This window comes from Spermophilus citellus (genome assembly GCF_964194105.1).
Source record: "Spermophilus citellus genome assembly, chromosome: 11".
Taxonomy (NCBI): Eukaryota; Metazoa; Chordata; class Mammalia; order Rodentia; family Sciuridae; genus Spermophilus; species Spermophilus citellus.
Window position 1 is genome coordinate 129230988 of NC_138192.1, and position 26689 is coordinate 129257676.

A 26689-nucleotide genomic window follows, 5' to 3' on the forward strand; every position below is an offset into this window, starting at 1 on the left:
ATTATATTGATTTTCAAAATATTAGAAGTAACTTTTATTTAACTTTCTGTCACCATGACAAAATATCTGAGACAATTAGCTTAAAAGGAGGAAAGATTTATTTTGGACCTGGTTTCATAAATTTCAGTCCCTTGGCCCATTGCTTTGGGCTTGTTATTAGGCAGAATGTCATGGCAGGGAGCACATGGTGGGGCTCAGCCGAATACCTCATGGCAGCTGAGATGTAGGGAGGAAGGGGACAGGGTACTAATATTCTCCTCAAGGGTATACTGAGCCCCTAGTGATGTAACTGAAACCATGCTCCACCTTTAATGGTTCTGCCACCTTCTAATAGTGCCCTGGACTGGGCACTAAGCCTTTAGCATAAAGGCCTTTGGGGGATGTTTCAGATCCAAACTGAAACAGTAACCTTGTACTTCTGGGATAAACCCCACTTGTTCCTGAGGTATTATTCTTTCTGTATGTAGTTGGAATTGATTTCCTAAAATACTGGATCTGTGTTCATGAAGAATACTGATTAGAGTTTTTTTTTTCCTTGTAATATCTTTGTTTTGAGTATTGGTTATGCTGGAAACCTTGAATGTGTTGGAAAATGTTCCTTTTCTTCAATTTTCTGAAATAGTTTATGTAGATTGGTATTTTTCCCTTGTATTTTGTAGTATTTACTAGTAAATCCATTTGATCTGAAATTTCTTTGTGAGAAAGTTTGTTTTCCTTTTATTTTATTTATTTATTTTGTACCAAGGATTGAACCTAGGGGTGATTAACCATTGAGCCACATTCGAAGCTCTTTTTTAGTTTTTATTTTGAGACAGTGCCTATGTTGTTTAGGGCCTTGCTAAGTTGCTGAGGCTGTCCTTGAACTTGAGATGCTCCTGTTGGGCCTCCTGATCCACTGGGCTTACAGTTGTGTGCTACAATGCCTGGCTTTTTTTTTTTTTTTTAATTATTGATGGACCTTTATTTATTTATTTATTTTTATGTGGTGCCGAGAATCGAACTCAGTGCCTCACACATGCTATGCAAGTGCTTTACCACTGAGCCACCACCCCAGCCCACAATGCCTGGCTTTTTGTGGGAAGGTTTTGAATCTACAAATTTAATTTTTTTTGAAAGAACTTTTTTTCTTTCTTTCATGAACTTTGTTTATTCATTTGAGTTGTTGAATTTATTGGTGTATTATTGCTCGTAATAATCCCTTGTTTCTTTTTAAACTCTGTATCTCTTATTATTATTATTATTATTTTTTGGTACTGAGGATTGAACCCAGGGGTGTACTTCTGCTGATCCATACCTCAGCCCTTTTTATTTATTTTTTTGAGACAAGGTCTTGCTAGTTGCCCAGGCTGGTCACAAACTTGGATCCTCCTGCCTCTGTCTCCCAAGTTGATGGGATTATAGGCCTGTGCCATTGCAGAATCTATAGCAATCTTTTTTAAAGAAATTTTTTTAGTTGATGGACCTTTATTTTATTCATTTATTTATATGTGGTGCTGAGAATCGAACCCAGTGTCTCATATATGAGAAGCAAACAGTCTACCACTGAGCCACAACCCCAGCCCTATAACAATCTTTTTAAACTCTGTAGAATCTATAGTGATGTCACCTCATTCTGATTATATATGTTATGAACCCCAGTACACGTTTTATATTATTTATAAACTAACAGTTATCTTTTTAATTATAAGAATATAATCATCATAGTTACCATGGAGTGAGTTAGTTGAGGCTTTCCGTTTGGTTGTTTAGATTCATTCACATTTGCGTCTGTTCTCCTTTTCTTTCTGCCTTACAGTTTCCTTTAAGATTTTTGTTAATGTGAACTTGCTGGTAATGATTATTTCAGCTTTCATAGGGCTGAAAATTTAGTATTTTTCCTTTGCTTTTTTAAAGGTATATTTGTTGAGGAAAGAATTTTTGATTTTCCCTATTGCTTTATTGTGTCCTACCTTACTTTTTTCTGAAAAGAAATGTGCTGACATCCTTATTTCTCTCTCCCTTTACTTAATGTGTCTTTTTTTTCTCTGGCTGCTTTTAAGGTATTCCCTTTAAACTGGTTTTAAGCAAATTGATTATGATGTGTCTTGGTATAGTTATATTTACGTTTCTTATGATTTGGTGTCTTTGAATTCTTTGTGGAAAATATTTGACTTTCATTTCTTCATATATGTTTTTCTACCCTCTCACTTGTAGATTTTAATTGCACATATATTAAATTGCTTAAATTTGCCACATAGTTCACTACTCTTTTTTTTTTTTAAACTTTTTTCTCTCTCTGGTTCATTCTGGATAATTTCTAATGCTGTATCTTCAAGTTTACCATTTTTTTTCCTTCTGCAGTGTCTAATCTGCTCTCAGTCTAATCATCTAGTATATCCAATCTATATTTTTTTTATCTCAGCCATCAACAGTTTTTATCTTTAGAAGTTTGATTTGGATCTTTTTTAATATTTACCAGTCTCTTATTAATGTGGTCCATCTTTCCTCTAGCTTCTGAAATAGGGAATGTAGTTCTAACAACTACTTTTGTGTCCTTTATTATTATTCCCAAATATTTCTATTCTCAACTCGTTCTTCTCATGCCTCTGTTACACCCCCCAATACCTGTTAATAAATAAATAAGTTAGGTAATAATTTCCCTATTTTGTGTATTTGGAAACTGATACTTAAGAAGGATAGTTTGGTCAAAGTCAGACAGTTAATTTTCATGTTAAATCTAGATTTTTCTAATTTTATTGCTCCTGCTTTTCCTATAATTCCTGTTTGTATCAAGAGGAGTAAGGCAATTATAGAACTAAAAATAGAAGAAAATAGGGAGGTACCATCATAGAGAAGAATTGGGAAAGATCATAAGTGTGCAGTTAGGTTATAAAAGACTTTGAAGGATGCAAGAAGCATTTGGGATGAACTTTGAAAGACAAGTATGGTTTTGTAGGTTTCTATAAAGAGAGTGAAGTCTTTAAGGAGAGAAGAGTGTATTGCAGTGTGTGGGGATGGAAGAGGGGCATGTGTTTGGCTGAACTGGGTGTGAATATGGAAAGCAGATGACAACTTTTTTTTTTTCTGAATTGTTCAGTATTTTTGATGTTTTTAAACACAAGCCTTTTGTCTGTCTTTTTAGCTACTGTAAGTGTCTGAGAAGGTGTCTTTTAAAATTTCCTTTCATTATTTAATACAGTCTTCCACATAATTAATTCACAGGTTTATTGATTGATTGATAACATTTTCTTACTATAACACCCTTAGTTGCATTATTAGTACTTGTGATTGTATTGCTTACTTTATGAGAAGTATTAAAGCTTTCTTCATAAAATTCCTTCCATAGAAATCAGAGTACTTTATGCTAATTTATTTATTGATTATCTCAGCAGTCAGCTTACCAAACCGAAAGAAGTATCCCACTTCCTCAGTCATCTGGAATCCAGCTTCAACTTAAGGGTCATAGTGTGGCCTTGCACTGTTGTGATGAAAGGAACCCTTAGGTGATAGTGTGGTAGGCATAGTCCAGGCCTGGTTCCATTCTGTTTCTAGGCAATAGGAAGGAATAAGTGTAGCACTGTCCTTGAACTCAAAACTGCCCACCATGATGCTGTAAGTGCTAGTCGAGCACTCTACCACTGAGCCACAATCTCAGCCTGCCCCAATTGATTTTTAAGATGAGTTTTTAACCCCCAGCTCCCCCGTTCCCCCAACTAGGGGATTGAACCTGCCAATCTTTGTATCTCGCAGGAATCGAGAGCTGAGGTTTCAATGAATTTTGAGGAGTTAAAAAATAATTAATGGGCACCAGGGTTGTAGCACAGTGGTAGAGTGCTTGCCTAGCATGTGTGAGGCACTAGATTCGATCCTTAGCATCACATAAAAATAAATAAAATAAAAGTCCCTCAACAACTAAAAAAAATTAAAAAAATTAATTAATGGAAAAATATCTTAGTGTTAAAATCACATCATTCTTCCTGTAGTACTTTTAATTAGCTTATACAAACCTCTTTACTCTGGATTTTTGTCAAGCACTGCCTTTGCCAAACTTCCTTTGCCAAACTCAAACTCAGTAGTTTGATCAGAGCATCGTCCCTTGCTATCTTCCCTCCTCCTTGCATGATCTCTTTGTTAATGCAACTTTAGAAGAAAAGATGAAAATCAAGGAGTTTGCTAACTCCTAACAGGTAGCTACTTAGAAAGGCATGATAGGACCTCAAAGATTTTTAGTGAATGATTGAGTCTGGACTTAAGACTATACATATCTTTACATGCATTCAATATGCTCCTGTTTTTAAGTTGTGATCTTTTATTAAATAATGAGAAGTTACAAAATAATGTATGCAGACTGTGTAAGATATCTAGAATAACAGGACAACAAATACCTACATATACAACCATCACTTTAAGAAATTATTGCCTTTGAAGATCTCTATGTGCCTGTTCCTAATCTTGCGTCTTCCTTAGCCTTTCTTAAATGATATGAATTTTGTTTTCTTCATGCTTGAACCACATAGTTTGTATACCTAAATTATTGTTTTAATTTTGCATGTTCTTTTTTTTAATCTTTATTTTTTAGGTATAGATGGACACAACACAATGCCTTTATTTTTATGTGGTGCTGAGGATCGAACCTGGGTCCCGCCTGTGGTAGGCAAGCGCTCTACCGCTGAGCCCCAATCCCAGCCCACAGTTCTTGAAATTTATAAAATGGAATCACAATACAGATTTCTTTGGAGAAATGTCTCTTCAGATCTGAGTCTATATTCCTTCCCTTTTTTTCCCCCATTTGATTTAAAAAAAAAATTTTTTTTTAGTTGTCAATGGACTTCATTTTGTTCATTTGTGTGCAATGCTGAGAATCCAACCCAGTGTCTCACACATGCTAGTCAAGCACTCTACCACTGAGCCACAATCTCAGCCTGCCCCAATTGATTTTTAAGATGAGTTTTTAACCCCCAGCTCCCCCGTTCCCCCAACTAGGGGATTGAACCCACTGGTGCTCTACCAGTAAGCTATACTCCCAGCCCTTTTTATTTTTATGTGGAGACAGAGTGGCCTCAAACTTGTGATCCTCCTGCCTCAGCCTCCTGAGTAACAGGGATTGCAACCATGCCAGACAGAGCTTGTCAGTTTCTATAAAGTCATGATTGAAATTTGGAATCACATTAACTTTTTGACTGACTTATAGTCAACTCTATAATATTCTTTCAGTTCAAGAACAGGGCTTGTTGGTTGTTTAGGTCTTTTAAAGTATTTTTAAAAGTAATCTTAAAATTTAAATTCTATCCTAACTTTAAAGGGAATGGCAGTAATATGCCACATTTATCCTTTTTATACATGTAACTTTAATTACTGAAGTTTTCCACTTTTCAGTTAAAAATTTTAGATATTGTTTAATATGAACTGGTGATTAATTATATCATGATCTTTTTTTTTTTGCATCTGTTGTCCACCTTCCCTTGTTATTATGTAGGGAATTATATTAGTGGATTGATTCTCTTAGAATGTACTTGGAGTATCATCTTCACTATATTCTGAGGGTTCAATTTGTTAATATTTTATTTAGAATTTTTACATTATTGTTCCTCAGTGAGTTTGCACTGTATTATTATTATTATTAATGTGCTTTTTTATTTGGCTTTGCAATCTAGAATATATTTAACTTACAGCACTTTAGGGAGTTTTTCATTTTGTTCTAAATTTTGGAATAGTGTATCTAACAGGGGAAGCAAGATATTTGCCTTTATGATAGTATATATTCAGTACTTAGTGATTTTAACTTTTTGCAAGTAAGTCTATTTGTCTTTTTTTTTATATATTTTTGTTTCTTATGGCCACTTCTTTAATCCATCAAGTTTGGTATGAAGTAGATAGGATGTAGTGACTAATTAATTTTTTTCCCCTTTGGAATACCATTTGGTAAGAAAACTTTTTTCCCTGTGAGCTGAAGTGCTACCCATCACACACTAAATATTTATAAATTTGGATTTCTTTCTTAGCTTTCTGTGTGTCTTAATAATAAGCATTGGTAAATTCATTCGAAAATTAAATTGAACCCAGGGTTGCTGTACCATCTACCACTGCACTACATCTCAATCCTTTTTATTTTTTATTTTGAGATAGGGTCTCCCTAATTTACTGAGGCTGCCCTTGAACTTTCAGTCCTCCTGCTCAGTTTCCTGAGTTGCTGGGATTATAGGTGTGTGCCACTGTGCCTGGCAAAAGATAAGTATTTTTTAACCCTTTAGACTTTAATGTGTTTTATTAATTAGGCCCTGCGTTAGATTTTTTTACTCTCCCTATATACTTATTTATTTTTTTAAATTTTACTTTATTGGTTCTTCTTAATTATACATGACATAGTTGTTTTGAAGTCTTTGGAGAGAAATTTTCACAGTGTCTCAGGAACCTGGTTACAGTGGTGTGATTATTTGTTGGAGCTGTTGTAATAAAGTGTCTCCATCCCTCACATCCTAGATTGGTTCCAGGACACCCTGTGGATTCCAAAATCTGCTGATGCTCCAGAATAGTTATATAAAATGGCGTATTTGCATATAACCTATTCATATCCTTCTTTAAAATCACTTCTAGATTATTTATAATACCTAATACAGTATAGTTGATATGTATAAATAGTTATTGTTATATATTTTTGGAATTAATGAGAAGAAGTCTGTACATGTTCAGTAATTTTTTCTCCAGAATACTTCAGTCTGTTGAATCCACAGATGTGGAAGCTATGGATACGGAAGGCCTGCTGTGCTACAAACTGACTTGCACAATAAAAATTTACTTCTTACTGTTCTGGAGGCTAGAAGTGTGAGATCAAGGTGTTGGCAGGGTTGATTCTTTCTGAAAGCTGTGAAGGAGGATCTGTTCTCTCTCTCTCCTAGCTGCTGGTGGTTGCTGGCAATCTTTGGCATTCTTCGGCCTTTAGACACATCATCCCAGTGTTTGCCTTCATCTTCACATGATGTTATCTTGGTGAGTACGTCTGAGTCCAGATATTCCCTTTTCATAAGGACACTAGTTGTATTGGTTAAGCCCCTATTCCAATATGACTTCATCTTAACTAATTGCATCTGCAACAACCTTATTTCCAAATAAGGTCATGTTCTGAAGGTACTTTGGGCTTAGGTCTTCAATATATTAATTTTCGAGAAGATATATAATCTCCATCTTACAACAAATGATTAGTGTTTTTCTCTGATTTTATATCTTAGATTATAGTCTATTTTTCCTTCATCTCCTGGGGATAGTTTCCCACTCATTTATTTTCACTTTTATTTAGAAAGTGATTATTGCATTCTACCCTGTGCCACTCCTGTTCTAGGCACTGTGAAACTAGTGATGACAAGGTTTCTGTCCTCATGGAACCTAGGCAGGGGGTTACTTCAGGGAGTGATGAGGATTGTGTTCATGACTAGGAGGACACAGGGAGAGTCAGGGAGCTAGGGTTTCTTACCCTCAGCCCTGCTGACATTTTGGCCTGGGTATTCTTGTTGGGGGAGGAGGGCTATCCTGTGTATTGCAGGATGTATAGCAACATCCTGGGTTCTGCCCCTTTGATGTCAAAGTGCCCTTCCCAGCTGTGATAGACAAAAATGTTTCCAGACATTGTCTAATGTCTTGGGGTAAGGTGGTGGCAGATTACCCATTGGAGAAATACTGGTTTTTAGATGGAGTGGTCAAGGAAGACTTCATTTTGCTATCTTTGTAGAAGAAAAAAAATTCTTTCTGATTTAGAAAGAATTTAATAAAACAGTGGGGTTCTAGTCTGTTGATTTGTTCAACCAGTTGGATCTTCTACCTCACAATCTGAGATGACAGACGATTAAGATGTGTTTAGATGTGGAAACAGTTCCTCTTGTTTCACAGCTGATGACAGCAGGATCACCTGAGGTGACTTTAACAAAGTTACAGTTAGCAGCCTTACCTACACTGGTGTCCTGGCCAGTATGGTTATGTGTTTGGAAAGGTGTCACCTGGAAGTGTGCAGCTAAGGCGTGTTAAGCAGTGCCCTTCAGTCACTCCTGGGAGGCTGTGTGGTCTTCCCAGTCATTACTGAGCATCAGAGCCTCCAGGAGAGTTGGTTAAAATACAGACGTAGGACTCCATTCCCGGAAACAGATTCCAGAGGTCTTCAGTGAGACCTGGTGATTTGCATTTTGAACCCCCTCCCTTTCCAGTGCTGCGGCAGCGGTGATGGTGCTGTGTTGAGTGGCACTGGCCATAGAGCTCCATTTAGTGTCTGGGAAGCCCTGACTCAAAGGGTGGCATTTAGCCATCAGGAGCATGGTTTGTTGCTGTTTCTCTTCTTCATTTTTTTCTTCCGCTGCCTTTTTTACTTTATTTCAGTCAAACTTAATAACTTTCCCCTGTATCATCTGTCACAGGACATAGGTACTGTAAATTGCCATTATGTAAGTAATTTGCAGTTTTATTGCACCAAAAGACTCTGTGCTGTAATACTTTTTATGTCATCATTTTATCTTACACAGAGAAAAGAAATGAGTACCAGTCGCATTTGGCAGAATGGGAAGTCCTCTGGTATGGTTCTCTGCTTTTTGGGGAGATAGTCACATTTATTTGCTGGGCTGGTAATTATAAAATGTGTAAAATCCTGCAGTAGTAGGTTCCAGAAAAGGAAAATCTTTGCTTAGCATGTTGTCATAAATCATAAACCAAATTGATTTGTGAAAAAGCATATTTATTTTTTTATTGATAAGTCTCACTATTTCCTGTTCTAGTGTTCTGAATAGAAATAAAGATATGTATACCTATCTCTCTGTGTGTGTGTGGGTGTCTCTGTGTGTGTGTCTGTGTGTGTATTATATTGTGGTTTGATTATAAAAGTAATTCATATTCTTATAAGAAACAAAAAAATTAAACATCACTAAATTGTATACCTTAAGGTGAGAATCCCCAGTCATCCTAGTTTCTAAAGAGAATTATTATTATGAATGTGGTGTATCAAGACAGAGGTTTTATTTATCATTGCCATTCTTCACCTCTTGGCTAGAACCACTTTAGAATTGTATACAGTGCAGTTGCTGGAATGAAGTGTTGCAAAAAGGTTGAATTTTTTTAAACACAAAATATTAATGAAATAATTTTTTGTTTTCTTAGTGTGTATCATTCTTTTTCTAATGTAAAGGCCCTGTGTTCCTGAAGTAGTATGGAAATAATTTAATTTCTACTTTATGTCTTTTCAAAAAAAGTTCTCATGTGGAATATCTGGGACATGACAGAAATATTTCTGTGTAAGGAGTGGAAACTATGTTAGCTTTCCCTATAACAAAATGCCTGAGATGATTAACTTATATAGAGGAAAGTTTTATTTTGGCTCACAGTTTTGGAGATAGGTCCTAGGCCACGTGTCCTTCAGGCCAGGTAAAGATTGCTTCCTCCAGGGCATTCTTCAGTGCTTTGTCCAGTCATTGTCAATTTATCAAAGAAAGAACTCTACTATGCCTGGAGGAAGGCAGTTTTCTAATCTTCATCTGTCTGGGAGTTTTTGGGCGTAATAAGATGTGAAGATTAAAATGTGCTTTATTATTTCAAGCTGCTTTTTAAAAAATTTTTTTTTTTGGTTGTGGATGGACAGAGTACCTTCATTTTATTTATTTATTTTTTTTGTAGTGCTGAGGATCGAACCCAGTGCCTCACATGTGCAAGGCAAGCACTCTATCACTGAGCTACAATCCCAACCCCTCAAGCTGCTTTTAAGTTCACTGCTATCAGAAGCAATATAAAATACCTGTGTCTAGTTTTGCCAGGATTGTTGTTGCTGTGGGAATTGTAACTTTAGATCCCTTTACATCTGGGTTAGTGGAATGTGCACTAAGGCCCTGTATGAATGTAACTGAAAGATTGGACCCTGTCCCCAATACTAATTAATTCCAATTTAAAAATGAGGAAATGGTTTTGAGAAAAAGGAAAATGAAGGATTATTGCTTTGCCAGCAAAGGAGAAAGACAGAGGATTCCTATCCCAAGATTGTGACTCTCCCCATAAGGAGGGACAGAGTTTTTTTAAATAAAAAATTAAAAAACTATCTTTATTTATTTTTTAATTGATTTAAAAAAAATAAATGACAGTGGGATGCATTACAATTCTTATTACACACATATAGCACAATTTTTCATATCTCTGGTTGTATATAAAGTATGTTCATACCAATTCGTGTCTTCATACATGTAATTTGGAATAATGATGCTTATCATATTACACCATCAATGCTAACCCCCTGCCCCCTCCTTTCCCCTCCCACCCCTCTGCCCTATATAGAATTTGTCTATTCCTCCCATGCTCCCCTTCCCTACCCCACTATGAATTAGCTTCCTTATATCAGAGAAAACATTTTTTGGTATTGGCTAACTTCACTTAGCATTATCTTCTCCAATGCCATCCATTAACTTGCAAATGTTATGATTTTATTTTCTTTTATTGCTGAGTAATATTTCATTGTGTGTATGTATGTATATATACCACATTTTTTAATCCATTCATCTACTGAAGGGCATCTAGGTTGGTTCTACTGTTGAGCTATTGTGAATTGTGCTGCTATAAACATTGATGTGGTCATGTCTCTGTAGTATGCTGTTTTTAAATCCTTCGGGTATAGACCAAGGAGAGAGATAGCTGGGTCAAATGGTGGTTCCATTCCCAGATTTCCAAGGAATCTCCATACTGCTTTCCATATTGGCTGCACCAATTTGCAGTCCCACCAGCAATGTATGAGTGTGCCTTTCCCCTCCCATCCTCGCCAACACTTACTGTTGTTTGTCTTCATAATAGCCGCCATTCTGACTGGAATGAGATGATATCTTAGAGTAGTTTTGACTTGCATTTCTCTGATTGCTAGAGATGATGAACATTTTTTCATATATTTGTTGATTGATTGTATATCCTCTTCTGAGAAGTGTCTGTTCAGGTCCTTGGCCCATTTATTGATTGGGTCATTTTTTTTTTGGTGTTTTTTGAAGTTTTTGAGTTCTTTATATACTCTAGAGACTAGTACTCTATCTGATGTGTGAGGAGTAAAATTTGCTCCCAGAATGTAGGCTCTCTGTTCACCTCACAGATTGTTTCTTTTGCTGGGAAGAAACTTTTTAGTTTGAATCCATCCCATTTATTGATTCTTGGTTTTAGTTCTTGTGCAATAGGAGTCTTATTAAGGAAGTTGGGTCCTAATCCCACATGATGAAGATTAGGGCCTACTTTTTCTTCTGTTAGACACAGGGTCTCTGGTTGTATTCCTAGGTCCTTGATCCACATTGAGTTGAGTTTTGTGCATGGTGAGAGATAGGGGTTTAACTTTATTTGGTTGCATATGGATTTCCAGTTGTCCCAGCATCATTTGTTGAAGCAGCTGTCTTTTCTCCAGTGCATGTTTTTGGCAACTTTGTCTAATATAAGATAATTGTAATTTTGTGGGTTAGTCTGTGTGTCCTCTCTTCTGTACCATTGTTCTATCAGTCTGTTTTGGTGCCAATACCATGCTGTTTTTGTTACTATTGCTCTGTAGTATAGTTTAAGGTCTGGTACAGCGATGCCACCTGCTTCGCTCTTCCTGCTAAGGATTGCTTTAGCTATTCTAGGTCTCTTATTGTTCCAGATGAATTTCATGACTGCTTTTTGTATTTCTATGAGGAATGCCATTGGGAATTTGATCGGAATTGCATTAAATCTGTGTAGTCCTTTTGGTAGTATGGTCATTTTGATAATATTAATTCTGCTATCCAAAAACAAGGTAGATCTTTCCATCTTCTAAGGTCTTCTTTGATTTCTTTCTTTAGGGTTCTGTAGTTTTCATTGTATAGATCGTTTGCCTCTTTCATTAAGTTGATTCCTAAGGATTTTTTTTTTTTTTGAGGCTATTGTCAGTAGGGTAGTTGTAATTCATTACATCAACAGACTTAAAAGATAAGAATCATATGATCATCTCAATAGATGCAGAAAAAACATTTGACAAAATACAGCACCCTTTTATGTTCAAAACATTAGAAAAACAAGGGATAACAGGAACATATCTCAACATCTTAAAGGCCATCTATGCTAAGCCTCAGACCAACATCATTCTAAACGGAGAAAAATTGAAGGCATTCCCTCTAAAAACTGGAACAAGACAGGGATGCCCTCTCTCACCACTTCTGTTCGACATAGTTCTTGAAATACTGGCCAGAGCAATTAGACAGATGAAAGAAATCAAAGGAATATGTATAGGAAAAGAAGAACTTAAATTAGCCCTATTTGCTGACAATATTATTCTATACCTAGAAGACCCAAAAAGCTCCATCAGAAAACTTCTAGAACTAGTAAATGAATTCAGCAAAGTAGCAGGATATAAAATCAACACCCATAAATCAAAGGCATTTCTGTGTATCAGTGACAAATCCTCTGAGAGGGAAATGGGGAAAGGGGGTTTTTAAAGGAACTCTTGAAGGTTTACATTCCAGGTGTGTTCTGGTAAGGGGTCCCAGGGTGCCCTCATGGCATGTTAGGATTTCACTTGTTAATTTGGGAGAGAGATTCACTTCCCAGATGACCAGCAGGCATCTCCTTCCTGTAGTGGGTGTGTTCAAGGGCAGTTAACTAGGGGAAGAAAAGATAACACCATCTCCCTAATCTTGTTATGGAGGAGGAGAGGGGAGAAAAGAGAAAAAAACATGTTCTTTTGAAAAATAAGCCTTAGAGCAACAAGGTGAAGGGACCAGTGTTAAATGAATACCAGCTTGTATTTAATGTGCACACAGAAGTAGTACCATGTTAGTGATATAGTTTCACCATCAGTGATAGGTTGAATATCTGCAGCCTGAAGGCTTAAAATATCCCAAGATTCCGAGCTTTGCAGTGGAGCTGGGACCTGTGCTCCACCCTCTGCTCAGAAGGCTGTGAGCTGGCAGGCACATTGGAGCTCTTGGGTAGGAGTAAAGGCCTGGCTTATTTCTCTGGGGTGTGTAGGTCTCAGTTTATTTTGTCTCTCTGAGAAGCAGGGATCCCAGTGCTGCTGTTGTGACTTTTCTTTTTGAAGCAATAGGGAGAAGAAATGCCCCAGGTCTGAAATAGTTGTGTTTGAGTATTTTAGAAATTGTTTTGGTTATTAGTTTCTCTTGGATTGTTCTGTTTCTCTGCTGTCTACATGATGTTAACTATTCAATTCATGGTGATGGCCTTTATTTATGAGTGGTAGTAGTTTTTACCTGGGAAGTGTAGAATTTTAGAGAGTTGCAAACCCTAGAACCGTTGTCTTCCAAACCCACTCATATCAAACTATATGAATGCCGAACATAATTTTTCTACAGAAATGAGGGCTAGGATTAGGGTTGGCTTTGTAGGGCCTCTCAGGGCCACCAGTAGAGGGTGCTTAGCTGACAGACCAGGTATAGAATCAGCAGGTTGGCTTAAGGGTCATTAAACTTAATGGCATCTCTCTAGGTCTTGTCTGCATTTGTGTCTGAAGTCATTTTGCTGGTTAGGAATTTGTATCCTTCATTCCTCCAGATCCCTTGAATATTACTAAAATTCTTCTCTGTTACTTGAGGGGATGGTGTAATTGCTTATGACTTTATATGTATTCCTCTGCTAGTATTGCCCAAGACATGATATGGACCTTGTGTTGTAGGCAGAAGCATGCCTGAAAGAGTCTGTAGATAGTAAATTCCAGATGTTAGTGGCTGCAACCCTGAGAGTAGTAGACATAGGTAGAGTAATATTTTCCCAAGGATAATGATATGATTGACTTTTCCCCCCTCAAAATAAAGAACAAATATGGAAGCCAGGGTAATATTAGTTTCTTATGTAAAATTAATTAAAAATTCTCATGAACATTGGCATTTTATTTGAAATGATACGAACCTAGGGAAAACTACTTTAAATTCTTGTGTGTTTTAGGTCATAATCTACATTTTGTTTTTTAGATTATAGATTCTGAAAGTCATATATTTTTCCAAATTTCCATGGTAAAATTGGCCATGTGGGTAAGCTTTCCAACTCTCTTTCCTTTGAATTATTGCTTTTAGAGATTAGAGTATATGAAAATATGATGGCTTTGATTACTGTGGAAATTATGCATATCTCTTATGGAGGAGTTATTTTTCAGTTTTTCTATTAAAAATTGCTGCTGTAGCTCAGCATGAATTTGGGATTATACCTGTGGTAACCTTGTTTCATATAACTTATGCTTTATTTAAGTAAGGGTCTTAAGTGATAAAATAGTTGTTGCTGAATTGTTTGCTAAATTTTTTGACTTTATGACTTATAATTGAAAGTTTTTAAAGGATATTAAAAGGTTTTCTCATGTGCTTCATTATAATTTAGAGTGTGTGTGTGTGTGTGTGTGTGTGTAGGGGTAGATGAAACACATTGGCTATTAATTGATAATTGTTAAGTCTGATAATAAACATAACATTTGTATATATTTTTAAATTATATTTAAATATATTAAATTAATTATCTAATTAAATAAATTAGAATTTTTTAGTTGTAGATGGATAGGATACCTTTATTCTGTTTATTTATTTATTTTTATATAGTGCTGAGGATAGAACCCAGTGCCTCACATGTGCTAGACAAGTGCTCCATTACTAAGCTAAAACCTCAGCTCCTCATTTGTATATGTTGTTAAATTTCCAAAATAAAAGGCTAAAAAAGCCCACCCAAAAGGTAATGAAGCAAAGTGACAAAAACTCAGAGAGATTTTATTTGATAGTAGAGACAGGACTAATGATATAGGTATCATAATTTCCAAAACTTTCTGGGGTGCCTTTTTCAATGATACTGAAGCAGAGCCCCAAATTACTGTAGGAAGAGAATAGAATTTGACCCTGCTTTCGTCTACATTTATGGCAAAGTCTAGTGTGACTGCTCACACAGTGGGGAAGGAAGCCCTTTGTTTTTTATAAGACACTTTCTTTTAGTTTTTGGAGAGGAGCATGAATTCTATAACCAATGGGTCCTTCCTTTCTTTTTTAGACTCTGCTTTTCTTAAAAAAGAAGAGGCTTTTTATTTAATCCATATGCTTTTGATTTCACAAGTGTCACTGTTCCTTCCTCCACTGGAAGAAGGATGGATGGAGAGATATTTTTTTTTCTTGTTTTTTCTCATGTTTGACTTGAGCTTTTGTTATTGTCTAGATTTTGTCTTAACAGTCTGTACTTTTTTTCCCAAAAGAGAGGTTAGAATAAATTTTAGGTGCTTGAAAATGCCAGTTGATATGAATGTCCTTAAAGCATGAGAAACAGTCTTATTTTTTCTAATTTAGTTATTCTGTAGATGACTTTAATCATAGTAATAAAATGTGGAAGAGAAGGTGAGATTGGATTTATAATTCTGTATGAAGTATGCATAAGAAATGAAGCTATTTGTTGAAAAATGAGACAGTTTCAACCCCATACATGTTGGTACCTTATTTGATAACAAAGCTTATGTTTAGAAGAATCTGGGTGATCACTTTCAATTTTGATTTTGTATATGGGCTCATTGCAAATCTTTTTTTAAAAATTTTTAGTTGTTGATGGACCTTTATTTTATTATTTATATGTGGTCCTGAGAATCAAACCCAGTGCCTCACTCATGCTAGGCAAGTGCTTTACCACTGAGCCACAACCACAGCCCTCATTGCAAATCTTGTATTTGTTATTTTATGATTTATGATCAGATGATTCTATCTTCATTAGGTGGGTGATATTGTATATCCACCCTGCCAGTGTCCTCAGGGTCCATCCTGCCATTACAGATGTCTTCCTATGTTATGACCAAAATGGGAAAATGCTGAACTCTAGCATTCAGCTGAATCTGACTTTTGATTTCCTTCTGTCTATTGAACTTTGAGACCTTTCAAGTGTTAAGCCTGTGTCCCTTTTCCTTTTTTTCATACTGTCTTCCCAAGCTGATCTCATCTGCGTTCATGACTTAGGTTACAATTTATTCCTTGAATATTCCCAAATCTGACCTAAACTCAGACATCTTTAGAGCTCTGGCTGCCTGTTTGATACTATATCTCAGGATGGCAGTCACCTCTGACTTGATATGTCCGTCCTGGGCTTGTGCTCTCTACTCTTCCGCCTAAGTCCAGTAACTCTGACCTAGTGACCTTCACTTCCATCTATTCACTTGAATAAACCAGAAAACAAATTATCCTTGATCCCCCTTTCCTCACCCTTCATGTCTAGACAGTCACCATTTTTATTGATTAGGTTCCCTAAACATTTCTTGATTAAAATTTCTTGATTTCAGTACCATCATTTTTACCATGGACTATTCAAAGAGCCTTCTAGCTGAGGCCCCAATTCATTCTTGTCTCCCATCTCCAACCCATTTCCTGCTTTGAAGCTAGAGGGGTCTTATGAGAATGTAAATCTGATTGTTTGTCTTCCCACTGAAATAATTCAGTACCTCCGCCATTGTTTGTAAGATTAAAACAAACAAATAAATATATTCTGCAAGCCTGGCATGGTACAGCTGCCTGCTTTTCTTTCCAGCCGCATCTTACCTAACTTTTCCCTTTATCCTTGAAGTTATAGACACCTCCTTCAGTGTTCTATACCCTCCCAACTATATTAGTATAGTATATTTAGTTCAAAGTTATACGCTTGAAGTTACAATTCAGTTTGATATCTTTCTAGACTGTCAGGTTCATGAGAGGAAGGACTGGTCTCTTCTTTTTTCTATGTATTCTTTAGGGCTAAGCAAAGTGCCAGGTCTAAAGTAAAAGCTCACTGCATTTTTGTTGACTGAGTGAAGTTATTTGAGTCAGAATCCTAAGATGTGAAGGGATGGATGAAATGAGGTGGTGGCAGGAAGTGTTCTATTTCTTTTTGGTCCTGGGGATTGAACTGAAGGGTTCTTTAACCACTGAGCTGCATCCCCAGCCCTTTTTAATATTTTATTTAGAGGCAGGGTCTTGCTGAGTTTCTTAGGGCCTTGCTGAGACTGGGTTTGAACTCAGTCCTCCTGCCTCAGCCTCCTGAGCTGTTGGAATTACAGGCATGCGCTATCAAGCCCAAGAGCATGAGTTTTGAGTAGTATGGTGACAGAGCTACACATCAGGCAAAGTGAACTGACTGGGAACACAGGACTCACGGTGAGAAGGATTGTGGATCAGGAGAAGCTAGCCAGTATTAGTTAGGAGAGCGGGCCAGTGGATAGTGCTAGGTGACAGAAGCTGTGCTTCTTGGAGAGTGGAGAAGGAAAATGATGGGATTGAATGATAGAATGTGCAGGTGGGTCGAAGTGGCACCATTTCTGTGAGTTTCATTATCTCAGTTACTTAAATTCAGCACTTTTCCTTTGAAAATGGTAGAATTTTCCAACAAACTTTATAAAGCTCTCATTCAGCAGGCACTCTGCTGGGCATTGGGGTTGTTGAAGTGAATAAAAGTTTTCACAGTCTCAATTACGTTTTTTAGTGTGGTATTTTTGAAATTTAGACCAAAAGTATATAAAGTATAAAAGCATATAGGCCAAGTTCCACCAAGAGTTATACTTACAAGTCAGAGAAGTAGTTGGGAGCTAAAGTTCAAGATGACATGGTATCATTCTTGCTATAATACATAAGTTGATGGAGGCTAGCAGCCCCACAATTAGCTGAAGGGTCTTCAACATGTAAGTTTAATTCCCTAGAGATTTTTACACAGGTCCTTAAATGATAGGGTGTTGGTAAATAGAGAATGCCTTTGATTAAAATGAAATAATTATACATGTTTAAGTTCTTCCCACTCATTTATTGCTTAAGGAGAAAACAGAGAACTGAGATTCGAATGACTATTTTTGGTGGTGTTACAAGAGCTCTAATGTGCTGAGTGTAGTGGCACTAGCCAGTAAACCCAAGGACTTGGGAGGCTAAGGCATGAGGATTGCAAGTTTGAGGCCAGCCTCAACAATTTAGAGAAATTCTAACCACCCTGGTGAGACCCTATTTCAAAAAATTAAAAAAGGTGGGAATGTAGCTCAGTAGTGGAGCATTGCTGGGTTTAATTCCCCAGCACCAAAAAGTTAAAAAAAAAGGAAAGAGCACTACTGTTCAATGTTTTGAATGTCTTTTGTTGTCATTCAGCTGTGTCTGTGACCATGTTCTAGAAATAAAAAAATTAATAATTTATCCATTTTTTTCCTTTATGGATCATGCTTTTTGTGTTTTGTCTAAGAACTCTACACCTAATTCCAGGCCATAAAGTTGTTCCCTTCTAAAAGATAGTATGTTAGATCTGGTATCTGTTTTGAGTTGATTTTTGTATAAGGTATGAGGTTTAGGTCAAAGTCTATTTTTTTGTTTATTGATGTCCAGTTGATTCAGTACCATTTGTTAAAAGGCTATCTTTTCTCCCTTGAATTGTTTTTGCACCTCTGTTAAAAATCAGTTGGACATATATATTTGGTGCTGTTTCTGTGTTCTCTCTCCTGTTTCATTGGCCTGGGTGTCTGTCCTTCTTGAAATACTACACACTATTGATTTCTGTAACTATATAGCTTAAAATCAGATAGTGTGATTCCTCTAACTTTATTCTTTTTTTGTTATTTTAGTTTTCCTAGTTCATTTGCGTTTCCAAATAAATCTTAAGATTAGCTTATCTAGATCTAATAAAAGATTTTGGGATTTTGATAAGAATTGTGTTTTTTTTTAAAGAGAGAGAGAGAATTTTTTTTTAATATTTATTTTTTAGTTTTCGGTGGAAACGACATCTTTATTTATTTGTATGTGGTGCTGAGGATCGAACCCAGCGCCCCGCACATGCCAGGTGAGCACGTTACTGCTTGAACCACATCCCTAGCCCAAGAATTGTGTTTTTTTTTTAAATTATTTTTTAGTTATAGTTGGACACAATATCTTCATTTTATTTTATTTTAAAAAAATTAAATTATTTTTATAAAATTGAGATTGTTACCCTTCAAAAGTCTGAGTTTTGCAAGGGGCCTTATTACCATCTCTGCACAGCTCATATGGTCTAGGCTGTAGCTCTTTTTTTTTTTTTTTTTTTTTGAGAGAGAGAGAGAATTTTTCAACATTTACCCTCTAGTTTTCGGCGGACACAACATCTTTGTTTGTATGTGGTGCTGAGGATCGAACCCAGGCCGCACGCATGCCAGGCGAGCGTGCTACTGCCCGATCCACATCCCCAGCCCCTAGGACGTAGCTCTTATTCTTCAACTTTAAATTATACGGCCCTTGATGCAGACACTGGGCAGTGCTCCCAGATCTCATGACCTTAGGTTTTCTACCTTTTCTGGTTTCTAGCTCCCACTTGATTTTTAGCTCCTGGGGATTTTCTTTGCTTTCTTGAGAGCTCAACTGTACATTTTAAAAGAAGATGGAAATATTTTGTTAAAAGAAATTATACTTTGATACAGGTTGAATATCCCTTATCCAAAATACTTTTATTGTATTTAAGATTTTTTTTTTTAATTTGGAATATTTGATGTTTTGGGGATAGGACCCAAGATAACACGAAATTCTTTTATGTTTTGCATATGCTATGTACACATAGCCCAAAGATGATTTCATACAGTATTTTTAGCATGCCATGTTTTGACTGTGGCCTCTCATGTGAGGTCAGGTGTGGACTTTTCTTTTTTTTAATATTTAATTTTTAGTTGTAGGTGGACACAATATCCTTATTTTATTTTTATGTGGTGCTGAGGATTGAACCCAGTGCCTCACGCATGCTAGGCGAGCGCTCTACCACTGAGCCACAACCTCAGCTCAGGTGTGAACTTTTCTACTGTGGTATCATGGTAGCATTAAAAAATTTTTTGGATTTTGAGGCATTTTGGATTTCAGGTTTTCAGATTATGAACACTCTACCTGTATCCAAGGATTTTCAGAATATGGAGTCTTTTAATAGAAACAGAAATTTCTGACACACCATTTCCACACTATTCTACAAATCATAGATTTTTGGGTTCCAGGAGGGACTCACTCAGTGTTCTTTCAGAACTGTCATGCGGGACAAAGTTGCTTGCTATCTCTGAGGAGGGGCATTATGACACTTGCCTTTAAGATGTGGCACTTGTCCTTAAGAGGAAGGAGCAGAGGCATCTTTGGTCATGCTCTCCTGTTTGCCAAGGAAGTCTAGAGCTTCACGAAGGGAGGCAGTGCGCAGCTGTGTCAAATGCTACAGCAAGGTCAAGGCCAGGAGAACTTTGCAGAGCAGTCTCCAGGGAATGCAAGAGGAAGAAGCCTGTTGTGTTTTTTAATCTCTGGGAGGATGGCGGTCCTTAGTTCGGGCAATTCTGTTTTTTTTTTCTCAGGAAGAATGACTTGTTTATCAGTATGTGGTTGTTTATTTTATATTCTCTTATTTGAATACTCTTTGGGTTTCAGTCTTGCATTAGATAGATTAGTTCTGTCACAGGAACTGGATTCAGCCATGGAGCAAAGGACCTGTCCAGTGTAAGTCTGCCTTTACAGCTTTCTTGTCTGTTTCCTCACATGAGACAACCAGAACAGAACGGAAGAAGTGAGAGTCATGCTGGGGCGTTAAAGTAAGAGAGAGAAGGTATGAGGTATTGTCAGTTTGAATGTGAAACTTTTGTTACATGGCATTTCTAAAAAGTTTTATGAAAAATTTCAGACATATAAGAAAGTAGAGAGAAGAGCATCTATCTCCATTTATTGATCACCCAAATTCAATAATTTTTGTACATTTGATTCACTCATCTTTTAAATTTATCTTTCCTTTGCTGAAATATTTTAAAGAAATCCCTGACATCATTTGTGTACATAATCTTACTATGCAATGTGAATATTTTCACACATAGTCACAATGCTCTTACCACACCTAATGCAAAATTGATCATTATCTATTATCCATAGAATATTAATGAGATGGTTTTAAAAAATTCTTTGAACATGCTGAGATTGTTCCTCCTTTGTTGTCTCTGTACTTGTCAGGTGCTCTGCTTTACTTTGACTTTCGAATGGTGGACTTAGCCTCAGTAGTATTATTTCCTCAAAGGCTGCTCTTCCTAATTGTGGAAGCTATAAGTAGTGTTCTGTCAGTCCATCCCGTGGGTCTCTAGCTCCTCACTCTGTTTAATTTGTCTTACCTGTGCACTTGTTTATTGTCTCCCTTTTCTCCCTAGATTGAAGTGCCATGAGAGAAAGGACCTCCTAGGACATGTTGATAGCTCTCTGTCCAGGCCCGAAGAGGCCTACCAACATGTAGTAGAGAAACAAATGTTTAGAAACAAGTCAACCATTAGATTAATAATAAGCAATTCCAAAGTTTGCTCAATATTTTATAACTGTTATCTCTTCCTACAACTGATTCCTATTCCAGAACTTTTCTTTTCTCAAGAGCTTTAACTAACAGCTGTGTTTGCAAAATGTGCTGGTTTGTTGTCCCTTTCAGGACATTTAATCTTTTAAATCCTCAAAATATTTTGTAAGATATAAGTGAGTAAAATCACTTCTGACCTGTTAAGAGGCAATGTTTTTATTGACATAACTCTCATTTGAGATCACTTGGTTGAGCTTGCAGCTAATAAATCTGTTTTGGCTTATATCAAGCTGGATGGAATAATCTTGTAGCTAACATATCCTTTAATTGATTATTTGAACTTCCCTGATTTAATGCATCATTTGTATTCCATGTAGGGGCTGTTTTTAAAATTGTCACATTGTCAGTTGTTGGGAATATGCTTTACATAAAAAAAAGTAATTCAGTAAAACCATGTGATTGCCAGGTGTGGTGGTGCATGTCTGTAATCCCAGTGGCTCTGGAGGCTGAGGCAGGAGGATTGTAAGTTTAAAGCCAGCCTCAGCAAAAAGTGAGGCCTAAGAAATTCAGTGAGATTCTGTCTCTAAATAAAAATATAAAAAAGTGCTGAGGATGTGGCTCAGTGGTTAAGCACCCCTGGCTTCAATCCTTGGTAACAAAACCAAAACCAAACCCATATTATTCTATAATTAAAGACTTTTTAAAAAAATGTGTAAATTCAGACCTACAGAAAAGATGCAAGAATAGTTCAAAGAATTACTCTAGACTCTTCACCAGATTCCCCAGAGTTAGCATTTCACCATATTTCCTTTAAGATAACCTATTTACTTGACCTCTTTTTTTTTGAGTTGCTTGAGAGTAAATAGCAGAAACACAAAAGAAAGCCATCTTCTTTTGATAAATGTGCAATTACCAGAATCAGCACTAATACTAATAAATATAACACCATTAGCTAATCTATAGATCTTATTCAAATTTCTAAATTATGTCCTTGATATGAAAAGAAAATCCTGAATCCTGAGTTGCATAAAGTTGCCAGTGTCCTTCGTCTCCTTCAGTATAGCACAGATTTTTCCTTTCATTAATTCACCATTTTTGAAGATTACAGATCAGTTATTTTGTAGCAAGTTCCTCCATTTGGACCAGTGTTTTCAAAATTGACATGTTTTCTTGAGGCAGATGATGCCCATTTATAGGTATTTACTTTGATTACTTGGTTAAGGTATATCTGCCAGATGACTGCATTGTCAAGATATGATTTTCTTCTTGATATTCACCAAATATCTTAGAGGATACTACGAGACTGTTTGGTATTTGTTTACTTCTCAGACTTTCACCCACTAGTTTCAACATGATGAATATGAATCATTGTGATATGCTTGCCAACAGTAAATTTCTAATTCCATCATTATTTTTTATATTTGTTGTGAGTTTGCTGTAAGAGAGTTTCTCCCTTTTATTTGCTTATTATTTTTTTTGTCTTTTTATTAATATGGGTTCATGGATTCTTTTTTTTGTTTAGTGGGTTATAATCCATTATCATTTAAAAATGTTATACTTAAATTGTCATATATTTGGCCAAGTAGTAGCCTTTTCAGCGGGCACCTGTGAACTTTTGACATGTCCCCATCATTTTTTAAGTGTTTCCTTACTCTCTGGAGTAAGATATTCTAGGCTAGGACTTGGCAAACTTCTTTTGTGAGTGGCCAGATAGTAAATATTTTCAGCTTTGTAGGCCATGGGTCTCTGTTGCAGCCATTCAACTCTACTCTTGCACCAGGAAAGCAGCCATAGACAATTTGTAAACTAACTAGTGGTCTGTGTTCCAATATAAGGTTAAATAGGTGGTTGACTAGATTTGGACTGTGGACTGTAGTTTGCTAGCCGCTCTTCTGGGTTCATATTTGTCTTTTCCTACTCTATGCTCAGCATTGGCCATTTTTTAAAGCAGCATTGGTTCCTTTTAGTGGTGAGTGGTATTTAGAAACAGATCTGGGAACCTGATAATGTTCATTGCTGCTGGTGTAGCATTGATTCTAGGCTCAGCATAGAGAGGTAGGGAATAAAGAATACACATACATATAAGAATATACACACAAACTTGTATCCATTTGTGTGTCAGTGTGTAGATTGTGTGTGTGTGTGTGTGTGTGTGTGTGTATGTATATATATATAAACTGTATTTCTGTATGTCTCTAAACATTATTGGGTGGGGTTTTACCTCAGTTTGGAGTGCCTGCCTTGCACATACGAGGCATTACGTTCTACCTCAGCACCACATAAAAATAAAATTAATAAAACGAAGATATTGTATCTATCTTCAACTAAAAAATATTAAAAAATTATAAACCATTGAGTTATACTTTCCAATTCCATTGTATTTCTAGCCTTTCTGTACATTTGTAATTTCTTCAGCATTGATAAACCTGGCTCTCATTATTTACAAGAATTTGCTTATTTGTTCAGTTAAATGTATATATTGTGTAATGACTAAATCAAACTAATTGACATACTCCTTACCTCACATACTTACTATTTTCTCATGGTAAGAACACCTAAAATGTCTCCTAACATTTTTCAAGTATACGATGTTGTTATTAACTGTAGTTGCCATGATACACAGTAGGTCTCTTAAACTTATTTCTCCTAATTGCAAAACATCTCCCCAGCCCTCCTAACCTCCTAGTTCCTAGAAACCACCATTCTATTTTCTACTTCTGAGTTCATCTTTTTTTAGATTTCACATATAAGTGAGATTAGGTGCTATCTGTTCAGATCCTTTACCCAATAAATACATATTTAAAAATACGGTAGTTTTTTTTTTTTTTTTTGCTCATGAGTTAAGTTCTTTATGTGTTTTGGATATTAATGCCTTACCAGGTGTATGATTTGCAAATATATTCTCCCATTCCATAAGTTGTCTGTTCACTATGTTGATTGTTTCTTTTGTTGTGCAGAAGATGGTTAGTTTGATTGCAGTCTCATTTGTCCTTTTTTGCTTTTGTTGCTTATGCTTCTGGGTTCATAGTCCAAAGAAATCTTTGCCTAGATAAGTGTTATAGAGCTTTATTCTTTTATTTTTTTTCTTCGAATAGTTTTGTACTTTCAAGTCATATATTTAAATCTTAAATTTATTTCGAGGTGATTTTTGTATATGGTCTTCATTTCATACTTTTGCATGTGCATATCCAGTTTTCCCAGCAGCATTTATTTTTTATTTTTATTTTTTAAAATTTATTTATTTATTCTAATTTGTTATATATGACAGCAGAATTTCAGTTCATAGTCCAGCAGCATTTATTAAAGAGCCTGTGCTCTCCCTATTGTGTGCTCTTGGCATCTTTCTTGAGGATCAGTTTATCATAAATATATTTATTTTGGGGCTCTTCATTCTGTTCCATTTGTCTGTGTGTCTGTTTCTATGGCAGTTCTGTGCCAGGGGATCTTGGTGATGACATTCACTCTTGATAATTTGCAATCTAAACTGCTGTCCTCCATCTAGAGGTTGCCCTCTATGCTTGATGCACATTTGCTATCTTGGGGTTTCCTTTCTCTGTTATCTTGGAAAAATTCCTTACACTTCTTTGTCTTGGTGTTCCTTATTATATCCACATCATCCTCTTTATTAGTTCACTGTATTATCTTGGCAAAGCGTATACATTTGTAGCTATCTATGAAAGAACACATGAAATTTTTTTGAGGTCTGCACTTCTGAAAATGTCTTTATTCCACCTCTCTATGTGATTGTCAATTTTATTTTATTTTTATCTTTTTTTTTTAAATTTTTTTTATTGGTTGTTCACAACATTACAAAGCTCTTGACATATCATATTTCATACATTAGATTGAAGTGGGTTATGAACCCCCAATTTTACCCCAAATGCAGATTGCAGAATCACGTCGGTTACACATCCACAATTTTACATAATGCCCTATTAGTAATTGTTGTATTCTGCTACCTTTCCTATCCCCTACTATCCCCCCTCCCCTCCCCTCCCATCTTCTCTCTCTACCCCATCTACTGTAATTCATTTCTCTCCTTGTTTATTTTCCCATTCCCCTCACAACCTCTTATATGTAATTTTGTATAGCAATGAGGGTCTCCCTTCATTTCCATGCAATTTCCCTTTTCTCTCCCTTTCCCTCCCATCTCATGTCTCTGTTTAATGTTAATCTTTTCTTCCTGCTCTTCCTCCCTGCTCTGTTCATAGTTGCTCTCATTATATCAAAGAAGACATTTGGTATTTGTTTTTTAGGGATTGGCTAGCTTCACTAAACATAATCTGCTCTAGTGCCATCCATTTCCCTGAAAATTCTATGATTTTGTCATTTTTTATTGCTGCATAGTACTCCATTGTGTATAGATGCCACATTTTTTTTTATCCATTCATCTATTGAAGGGCATCTGGGTTGGTTCCACAGTCTAGCTATTGTGAATTGTGCTGCTATGAACATCGATGTGGCAGTATCCCTGTAGCATGCTCTTTTAAGGTCTTCAGGGAATAGTCCGAGAAGGGCAATAGCAGGGTCAAATGGTGGTTCCATTCCCAGCTTTCCCAGGAATCTCCAAACTGCTTTCCAAATTGGCCGCACCAATTTGCAGTCCCACCAGCAATGTACAAGTGTACCCTTTTCTCCACATCCTCGCCAGCACTTGTTGTTGTTTGACTTCATAGTGGCTGCCAATCTTACTGGAGTGAGATGGTACCTTAGGGTGGTTTTGATTTGCATTTCTCTGACTGCTAGAGATGGTAAGCATTTTTTCATGTACTTGTTGATTGATTGTATGTCCTCCTCTGAGAAGTGTCTGTTCAGGTCCTTGGCCCATCTGTTGATTGGGTTATTTGTTATCTTATTGTCTAATTTTTTGAGTTCTTTGTATACTCTGGATATTAGGGCTCTATCTGAAGTGTGAGGAGTAAAAATTTGTTCCCAGGATGTAGGCTCCCTATTTACGTCTCTTATTGTTTCTCTTGCTGAGAAAAAACTTTTTAGTTTAAGTAAGTCCCATTTGTTGATTCTTGTTATTAACTCTTGTGCTATGGGTGTCCTATTAAGGAATTTGGAGCCCGACCCCACAATATGTAGATCGGAGCCAACTTTTTCTTCTATCAGACGCAGAGTCTCTGATTTGATATCAAGCTCCTTGATCCATTTTGAGTTAACTTTTGTGCATGGCGAGAGAAAGGGATTCAGTTTCATTTTGTTGCATATGGATTTCCAGTTTTCCCAACACCATTTGTTGAAGATGCTATCCTTCCTCCATTGCATGCTTTTAGCCCCTTTATCAAATATAAGATAGTTGTAACTTTGTGGATTAGTCTCTGTGTCCTCTATTCTATACCATTGGTCCACCCGCCTGTTTTGGTACCAGTACCATGCTGTTTTTGTCACTATTGCTCTGTAATATAGTTTGAAATCTGGTATTGCTATACCGCCTGATTCACACTTCCTGCTTAGAATTGCTTTTGCTATTCTGGGTCTT

General features: G+C 36.4%; 1 protein-coding gene across 7 annotated transcripts in view; it reads left to right on the forward strand.

The window, feature by feature from the left end:
• Positions 1 to 26689, forward strand: part of DIS3L2 (DIS3 like 3'-5' exoribonuclease 2) — a 356130-nt gene that overhangs the window by 11438 nt on the left and 318003 nt on the right. For 2 of the 7 annotated variants that reach the window (XM_081261984.1, XM_081261985.1), the window contains one exon: positions 6876 to 6966. The exons of 3 other annotated variants lie outside the window; for them this stretch is intronic. The gene's annotated coding sequence lies outside the window, so the exon portion shown is untranslated. Of the gene's footprint in view, positions 1 to 6875; positions 6967 to 20254; positions 20376 to 26689 lie in introns of those variants that run through there. 2 more of the 7 variants (XM_081261986.1, XM_081261987.1) reach the window with 2 other exon arrangements.